The 9,187-nt window shown below is 29.6% G+C and overlaps 1 long non-coding RNA gene across 1 annotated transcript; it reads right to left on the bottom strand.

Moving 5' to 3' along the window:
• Positions 1–7,163: 7,163 nt before the first annotated feature.
• LOC148233934 (uncharacterized) lies at positions 7,164–7,977 on the bottom strand. The gene is made up of 3 exons (XR_015810253.1): positions 7,565–7,977; positions 7,366–7,489; positions 7,164–7,251 (listed from the first exon to the last, which is right to left on the bottom strand). It is a non-coding gene; the product is annotated as an uncharacterized LOC148233934 (long non-coding RNA).
• Between the last annotated feature and the right edge of the window lie 1,210 nt (positions 7,978–9,187).

Raw genomic sequence — 9,187 nt, 5'->3', positions numbered from 1 at the left:
TTTATACAACAAAATATAAATATGTATCTAAATTAAGCGCAGTTCAAAAGAAATAAGGGACGGAGACTAATACAATATTATTGCCATTTTATAATTCTTAGAATTTTTTTAATAGATCACCCTGTATTGTATACACTCGGTAACTACAAACTAAATTTATACAGTTGATCTAACATTTAAACTAATAAATTATGCGTACATAATTTAATTAATATAACGCCCTGCCGATCAATTTACATTGATAAATTATAAGCGAATGTGGATATTGGATTTAAACCCCAATCGAGAGGGCAATTCATGTAAGATTACGTAACGGTCCTTTAATGGCACGTCGATTTAGGTCACATCATTAATTCATACACACGTGCAAACACTATAAATTACATTTGTAGATACGTTTAAGAAATTAAAAACAAAAAATTATACTATACGGAAATATTTGTTGCTAATTATGATAAGTCGCCCCATTTGACGCGAGTTCGGAAATACTATATCCATCTTACAAAAAAGTAACAAGTTAACGAGGAATTTATGTAATCCAAATCGGCGTGGGAAAGTGGAAAATGTCTCCTAATTGCATGTGACTCGTTCGGAAAAATCTCAGCCGAGATGGCGCCTTTACGCTCGTTTTCGTCGCAAGGATGAAAGCACTAATTTATACTACGTCGGTGCTTTAAAATTGAATTTTCAGCAGACTGCTGCTACTGCCACGAGCAGGGCATAAATATTTATACATGGCGAAAAACAAAGAATCATATCGGAAATAGGTTCAAGATTTATTCTCTGTGGGAAAAGGTAATGCCAAATGACGCGTAATATGTATCGCTAAACGATTTACTGTATATTCAGAAAAATATATTTTCTTTAAAATTGCAAAAAAAATGAGTTCTTCAAACCAATAATGTTACATTACAATATTATATGAAAATGCATCTATGCAACTATTTAGCATTTTTGGGTAAAATAATAAAAATAATAAAAAAATAATGTTAGCTTATAGATATTGACACAATATGATTAAAAAATATAGTTAAAGATTAGATACTTATTATTAATCTAATTAGCAAGTCTTATATACAGTGGCGTAGCTAGGGTATGTGCCGCCCAGGGCGATCCTTAAAATTGCCGCTCCCCCCATACATTTTTTGCAGGGTCATAAAATTAGCATTTCTTAAAATAATAAATAAATTATTATTAAGATCTTGCTATTCGTGGATTTATATATGTTTTAGTGCATTCAGGGTTAAGAACCACACTAGACGATCCCATCGCGAATATGCCGTCCACAAGCAAGTGCCGCCCGCGGCGGCCCACCCCCTCCGCCCCACCAAATATATTTTAGCATACAGTATTTTTCTCGCAGAGCTTCTAAAGCAAATCTTTTATTATACTATACAAGTTTTGCTCTAGGAAATGATGAAATGTGTTTCTAAAGTAAATACCTAGTAAGTTAAAATTAAAAATATAGATGTGGCGAGCGTTTTCTACCCAAACGTTTTTTTTAACCATTTTCTTATCACGCGTTTCTGAGTGTTTCTAAGAACCCCATCCTTTTGTTTGAGAGCTACGCTGTACAGTTGATCGTTTTTATGTGTTATGTAAAATGTGTTTTTGATCATATCAACGATAGTTAAATTGTAAAATATGATTTACTAATATTATTTTTTAAGTAAACATTCCACACAAGCTTTTTGTTAGTCAGCACAATACAATTGATATTCAAGCACACTTTAAAAAGCGGAATGCCAATTTTAGGAATGTTTTCATTAAACCGGTAACGTTTATTGACACTTTGACGTCGTTACGCAAACCTTTCATTAAAACCTTATTGCCATATTACGTTGGAGGAGCACTATGTATTTGCTTTATTATATATTTCGCAACAAATATCAATCAATTAATTACTTGCGTACATACATGAATTATGGAGTTTCAAACAGCCATAATAAAGTTTGGAACACAGCGCTCACGTCAGTTTCCTCACATAAATATTCATGGTTGATTGGGCGAATAGGTTGATTTTAATTTAATATTTTGGGTGAAACCATCAAACGCGGTATGAGCAACGCATAAATTAAATACATATTAATATGCCTGTGCTATATATTCTGGTACATTTTTTTTAGTTGTCGTAAATAAATTAGATGAATTATAAATGTCGTATTATATGTATATATTATAATATTATACAATACTTTACGATACACGCTTTTATTTTTATAGTTTAAAGATTTAAATATACATATTTTTTAGTTGATATAAATATAGCCGTACAATTTGTTTAATAATGCCGTTGTCTCCTAGTCGATAATTGGACTAAGCTTTTGGAAATTCGGGGTGACTGATTTACTAGACAAGATCGGACGATCGAAATAAAAGCGATGTGCGATTTGATTTAGCTAAACCCTCGTATTGGAAAAAACTACCACGTTGCTGGAGTCGAAGGCAAATTGGTAGTTCTGTGATTAATCAAGATGGAAGTGATGACGTATGTCTTGACGAAAGTAATTGATGAGCCAAACTAAAGTTTTGTTTTTGTCTAATATATATATATATTATTAGATTAGGTAGGATTCGTTCACAATGGCATAAGCTTGGACAGGTGTGTCGGGCTTACGCCTGTCGGGTTTTAACAAAAGATTAAATGTAAATTAAATGAAAATAAATATGATTAAGTCGCAAATTTTACAAGCAAAAAAATGATTTATTGCTAAAACTTTTATCGACATACATAGATTAGTGATCTGAAAATAAAATTACAAATGAAACAGTATATAAAAAAATAGAATTTACATAAACAACAGTTGTTCAGTTACTTAACATAAGAAAGGCATTGATAAATGACAATAGCCAGTGCAATGCGGGTGACAAGTGCATTGTAGCTAAATCTCTACCTGTCTAAACGATAATAAGCATGCCAGAAAAAACGATTAATCTTGTTCCACCCTCAAATAGTCGCAATTGCTACACGCATCGATAATGGACCAAGCAAAAGAACCTTTTCAATATTGACTAGCGTAGTCCATACATCATTACATCATTCCCTTCCACTTAAAATTCATTTTTGTCGTTAACTTACATAAAGAACTTCCATGAGTTACTCCCGACTTCATGACAAGAGAGTTTCACATTGACCAATACTTAGAAAACCGAGGCAGCATCCGCTTTCCTCTTCGTGGTAACCCTGGTAAAACTAAAAAAATATTTCAACTTAAATAATAATTTATAAGCCAAATAACTTTGTGTTCTATATTAAAATTAAAATTAGATCAGAAAAAGTATTTTAAAAATGTCAGGAGTGGAGCATCTAAAACACCTATATATACCGACACATATAAAACGTCGTTTATAATAAAATTATTCAACACAACTAGGGACAAAACGCGGATGAAGCTGAGTACGGAATCTTTCCTAATAATTATATCATTTTGGTGTATTATGTTATTAAAAACGACACACTGAAATGTCTTGTTGATACAGAGCCAGAACTAACGATGTATTAGAGCACAAAAAGAATAAGACTACAATGTAACTATTGTATCATGTATAGGAAATGTATCCCTACAAGTGTGTGCTGTACATGCTATTGCCAACAACAAATAAAAGTTTTTCTTAGAACCCGCTTAGATGAACGACCGTTTATGGAGTACGTTTTTAGGGGTAATATTGTAGTGAAATAATACATAATGAACAGTGGATAATAATATAATTTAATTATCTGGAAAGCTAAAGCAGTCGCATCATTTTTCTCATAAAAAAATTGTTTTAAATATATAAGCATAATAGTGTTTCGAGTATTGAGGCCAACGGGGTGTAACTTTGCAGCCAAATAGACGCCAGAAAAGCTGGTGGCAGTTTATTGTATAAACGTATATAAATTAGCACATATATAGAGAAATGTAAATACCACTATTAAGCGGTCTTGGAAGTCTAAGAGTTTTCGCTGGCGTGTCGAGTTGTATTTTTGTCGGCTGTGATGTCTATGGAACAGTTAGGATCCGATTGTGTCTCTCGTATCGATGCAGTCCCCTGATTCATCTCTGCTACTGTGACTTTTGTGAGAAAGTGTCACGTATTTTATAACTCTAGCGAATCGGAGATGAGGATGTTTGCAAGCAAATTGCATCGCTTTTTGAACACATCTACAAAATGTGTTAAAATAGAAACGGTCCAGATAGCTATGATTAATGTCTCGGAACAGATGTGCTACAATGTGGACCCTGCAATATTTCCAATTATTAACACAATTGCTTGGTCACACTATTTCTCTTCTATTGATGTGAACATGCATGGCCCACTTTGGAGACGATTAGATATTTTTTTCGTTTATTCCAAATAGTCGTTAGAGTAACCTCCAAATTAGAACATGTCGTGCCGTTGAAACCCTTACAAGTGCATAAGATACCTGGATCTTTAATAATGGTTCAAATTTTATTCAGTTAGAAAGTTTCATAAAAATCATTTATTAAGACTAATAGGTACATATTACGTTGCAAGAAGTGTTTAATTTTCTTTGTTTTAATTTTTTTTCAAAAATATGCACAAATTTATGGCCTGACCTAATATATTATTTTTGAGATTCGCAACTTTTTTAGACAATATATTATCAGGCACCCTGTGGTTTGTGTTGGCACTTATAATGACTTCTCATGCCTTTCAATTAGTGCTGCACAGTAAAAATATATTACGCCCAAAACGTCGGGGAGTCTTAATTTATGTTACTTTTAGACAAGGGCGTGATTTGTATTTATGTTTTTTTTCTGAAATAATAATATATTACGTGTAGCAATTTTATTAGAATCAATCTTATCCAAACAAGAGTTTTCGTTTTAAACGTCTTCTCAGTGATTAATACTTAGTCGAAAGGCAGGGATCACTAAGCGAATTCTGAAGAAAGCGACTAATGTGCTTATGTGTGTGTATGTTGAAATATCGGAAACACTTAGGCTCTTCAGTAAAATGCTTCTTTTGCTAATTTTACAAAGCGTGAAATTTAGACGAAAAAATCTGGCCAAGAGACGATGGGATCCATAACGAGGAATTACTGCTGTGTTCAACGAGCGGTAACGTTCCATGTCTTTGTGTTAAATACACTTAAGTAACACAAAAAATATATTAAACATATATTTTTTATTTACTTATTATAAATATAAAATTATAATTTCACTCGAAAATAAAAATATAGTTAAAAAACGCTCTACATCTGAGGTGTACTTGTATAACTAATCATATTTTTTCAGTATTTCATTATTATATTTTTCTTATTAACAAAAAATATAATTTTAAAATATATAAATAAGTCATACTTTGATTCTCGTACCTATGCCTTAAAGCAACTAAAACCTTTATTAACCGCTATATTAATTAGTTTTTTTTTAATTAAAACGTATTTTTTTAATTATTCAATTAGCATCATTATAATGTATTAAAAAAACTAATTATAATTCAATTTAAATAAAATTGCTTATAAACCCAGCAAGATAATAATAAACTTATCAAACACTTTTCTTAATTTTCTTTGTGTTTTTATGTATATTAAATGTTTTACATGGATCGTGTCATATGGCTATGAAGAAGTGCCTAGGCACGTATGTTGCGCCATCATCCTGTATAGGATGAATAGCTGATATTCTAATGATAGCTATCGATGATATACATGAAAAGTTATCTATGTCTAGTTTAAGTTCTTAATATTTAAATCGCGAAATGAAAGAAAAAATACTATACTGAATTATCTGATAAAAAAATATTTTGTGAATAATAAAATATAAAAAACAATAATTTGACTAGTGAAATTAAAAAAAAATTAAAAACGGTTAAAAAAATATTTAGGATGCTAAGTATGTATCATGGTTCAAATGTTTTTCCTAGTTATACTAATAAAAATAATAATATTATTATTATGAGCAAAAATATCGATGAATGAAAAAATATGCTTTTGTATTGAAAATCCATATCTGCGTATATTCATAATTTTCTGTCTCTCTTATCTTATATATAATTCTTATATATAATTGTTCTAAGCCGCTTCCGGACGCGCATAACTTTAAACGAAACATTCTCCGTTCAATTATCTATTCTGTAAATCGTATCGCTTTGTATTAACAGTGTGTAACAATACACGTAAACAAAGGAAATATATTTAATTATAATAATAAATAATAATAAAAATTAAAATTGAATTTGTTCCGATTGATTTTCGAGCCGCCGGTAATGCGTTCTGTTGTTTCGACCAATCAAAAATAAGCATTCAAATATTCAAATAGCGTCGACCAATGAAAAATAAGCATTCAAATTCAAATAGATAGTACCGTGACAACGCTTTTAAATAATTATTATTTAATAATAAAATTTTGCTACGCGACAATAATTTTCATTAATTCGTCATTTGACTGAAAAAAAATGAAATATATACATAATGTGTTGAGGATTAGAAGAATACATTGATTAAACTAGATAAACAATCATAAAATAATCTTCGTAATGAAATTTTCATATTTTGAATTCCCGGCGACGGGCTCCGAGGCCTAAAACTGAGTTTTTGCTTTTATAAATAATCGGATTGCAAATTAACTAGGTGTGTTATAACTATGAAAATTAAATATATACATAATGTGTTGAGGATAAGAAGAATACATTGATTAAATTAGATAAACAATCATAAAACAATCTTTGTAATGAAATCTTCAAATTTTGAAATCCCGTCGCCGGGCTCCGAGGCCGAAAAGTGAGTTTTACTTTTATATTACATAAACATTATCATTGCTTTCCGATTTAATACATATATATGTTAGATTTTAAGAATTTTAAATTAACCAGTTATGTTTTAAACATGAACGTGTAATATATCCTTAGTATGTGAGGATTGAAAGTTAATGTCGATCAAATCGGCGCTGTCGGACAGCTTATAAATGTGTAGTTTCTTGGATGTTATCTAATAAACGACATTTTACAATGATTATAAATATTTGATTGCATACCTGGAATAATCGATAGCCAAAATATCTAAGAGTGGGTTATTTTTAATTCCGATGTGGCAAAATATGTACAATTTTTGTTCAGTGCAATCATTCCTCTTTCTGAATAGTCAAATTTAAGATATTCAGTTACATCAAACTTATGTAGTATGTTCTTTATAAAATGATAATACTTGCTGACAGTGACTTCAACATGAGTAGATTAACTCTTTGTTTATATATACCAATTCTACGTTGTAGCCATTTAGGTCATCAAATTGTTCCATCATTGCTTCTGAAAAGTAATTAAAAAATAATAAGAGTAAAACATTGAACACATTATTACTACTATTATAATCCATAAATTAAATTTGAACGACAAACGAAGAACAAAATTAACGGAAATTACTGTAGAGGATTAAACACGTAGATTGACATATCTTCATCTTCTTCAAAATAGTCGCAATATGTCATACATTAATTGTTTGCCATACGTAAATGTTATTAGATCTCTCATTGATTCTGAAAATTGACTGTAAACGATACTATATATTGGGTAAAAAGTAACTTTTTGTTTACACTAATATGAGATTTTTCATTATTACTACCATTGTAATATGTTTAATTAACTTTGGCATGTATATCTTCAATTGCCAAATCACTGCTGTTTGTCTTTTAATATTAGATCCTAGAAAGTCAATAGTAATTTTGTTAGAATAACCGTGATATAGTATTCATATAACCAAACACTTACTGGCACACTCATAATTGATAATTTCGATTATAAAGTCTATAATTCCAATGGTAAATCACTTTGAATCATCTACAATTGTAACTTTTTAAGAAAAATGCTGTGATTATAACATATTTCACTGTTTATTTAATCGCACTAAGCTGTATCCCGGCGCGCGCTTGACCGATGACAGAACTGTCACATATAAGAAATTCCGGGGAATACCGGTAATGGTATTTCCCCGGCGCGCTTGAGAACGAACTACGAAATTGATTTTATCGATTTAAATTGTAAAACACTTATCAATATATGTATAAAAATCATCAAATTCTAAAAAAAATATTTTTTCAAAATATGTTTAGTTTATACGGTATTTAAAATATAATATAAATAATGTAAATTTTTTATTAGCTTCTCTTAACAGAAAAATGTGTACTTAAATTTTGGCGAACGTTGCCAATTTAAAGTAATAGTTTTTAGAGAATTTATAAAATTTCCTTTGAAAAAACATTTTCAACAAAAAGGGGCAAAGTTTAAAAATAAGTACTATTCGATAACAACCAACTACTAAACACATAGTGTTGCAAAAATCCCTCTTACTGACACCTTTGAAAGGAAACTACACAAAATTGTATATCACTAATTTTAATATTTTTTAAGGTGTAAAAAATATTTTTAATTATCAGTAATATTTTTGAGCGGATATGTAACTAATGCTATTTATTATTATTATTATTTATTTAAACTGTAAACCTACTTTTAAATATTACAAAATGTTACCTTTTAATATTATTTTTTATGTTGAAAACATTTTGGTATTTTTTTGTTTTATTAATATTTAGTTAAGTTGCAATTCTATTTAATAAATTAATACAGTTAAATCTCTTTGTAACGAATACCGAAATAACGAAATTCCCAGTATAACGAATGTTTAATTTGTCCCCGAAAAACTTTCATACAAAATGTTTTCATTGTAATGAAGACTAATCTCAGTATAACAAAATATTTTGCTCCGAATTTAAGAATGACGTTATAACTACAAAATATTTCTAAGAATTCAGTTCATCATTGACTTGGGGTGTGCCAGATGTGTTCAAAAGCGACATTACAGGTGTTTCGTTGACCCTCAAACTTTTTTTATAAAACATTTTTTTCACAAATTTTATTGTGTTTCATACATTTTCCTTAAACAAGGACAAAAACGATCTGTTAACCTTATAAAAGGTTATTTTGATGCTGTAGTAATATAGTAATTAAAAATAAAATAAAAATATATCATCTTCCTTACATTCAATATAACGAATTTTCAGTACACCAAAATTTATTCATTGGTTTCGTGAGCTTCGCTGTATTGAAATTTCATAGTACAATTTTTAATTTATTATTATCTAGCCAAGTTTTAAACCTATTCATAAATGATATACAATATTTAGATTTATCATTAAATATCTAAGTTTCAATATAACGATAAAATCTAACGTTGTAAATCTAATAAATA

Source organism: Plectrocnemia conspersa, unplaced genomic scaffold (assembly GCF_051122295.1).
Source record: "Plectrocnemia conspersa isolate PC_06_02 unplaced genomic scaffold, ASM5112229v1 ptg000007l, whole genome shotgun sequence".
Classification (NCBI taxonomy): domain Eukaryota; kingdom Metazoa; phylum Arthropoda; class Insecta; order Trichoptera; family Polycentropodidae; genus Plectrocnemia; species Plectrocnemia conspersa.
Note: the sequence above shows the minus strand (reverse complement) of the source record. Positions and strands in the feature narration are given on the sequence as shown.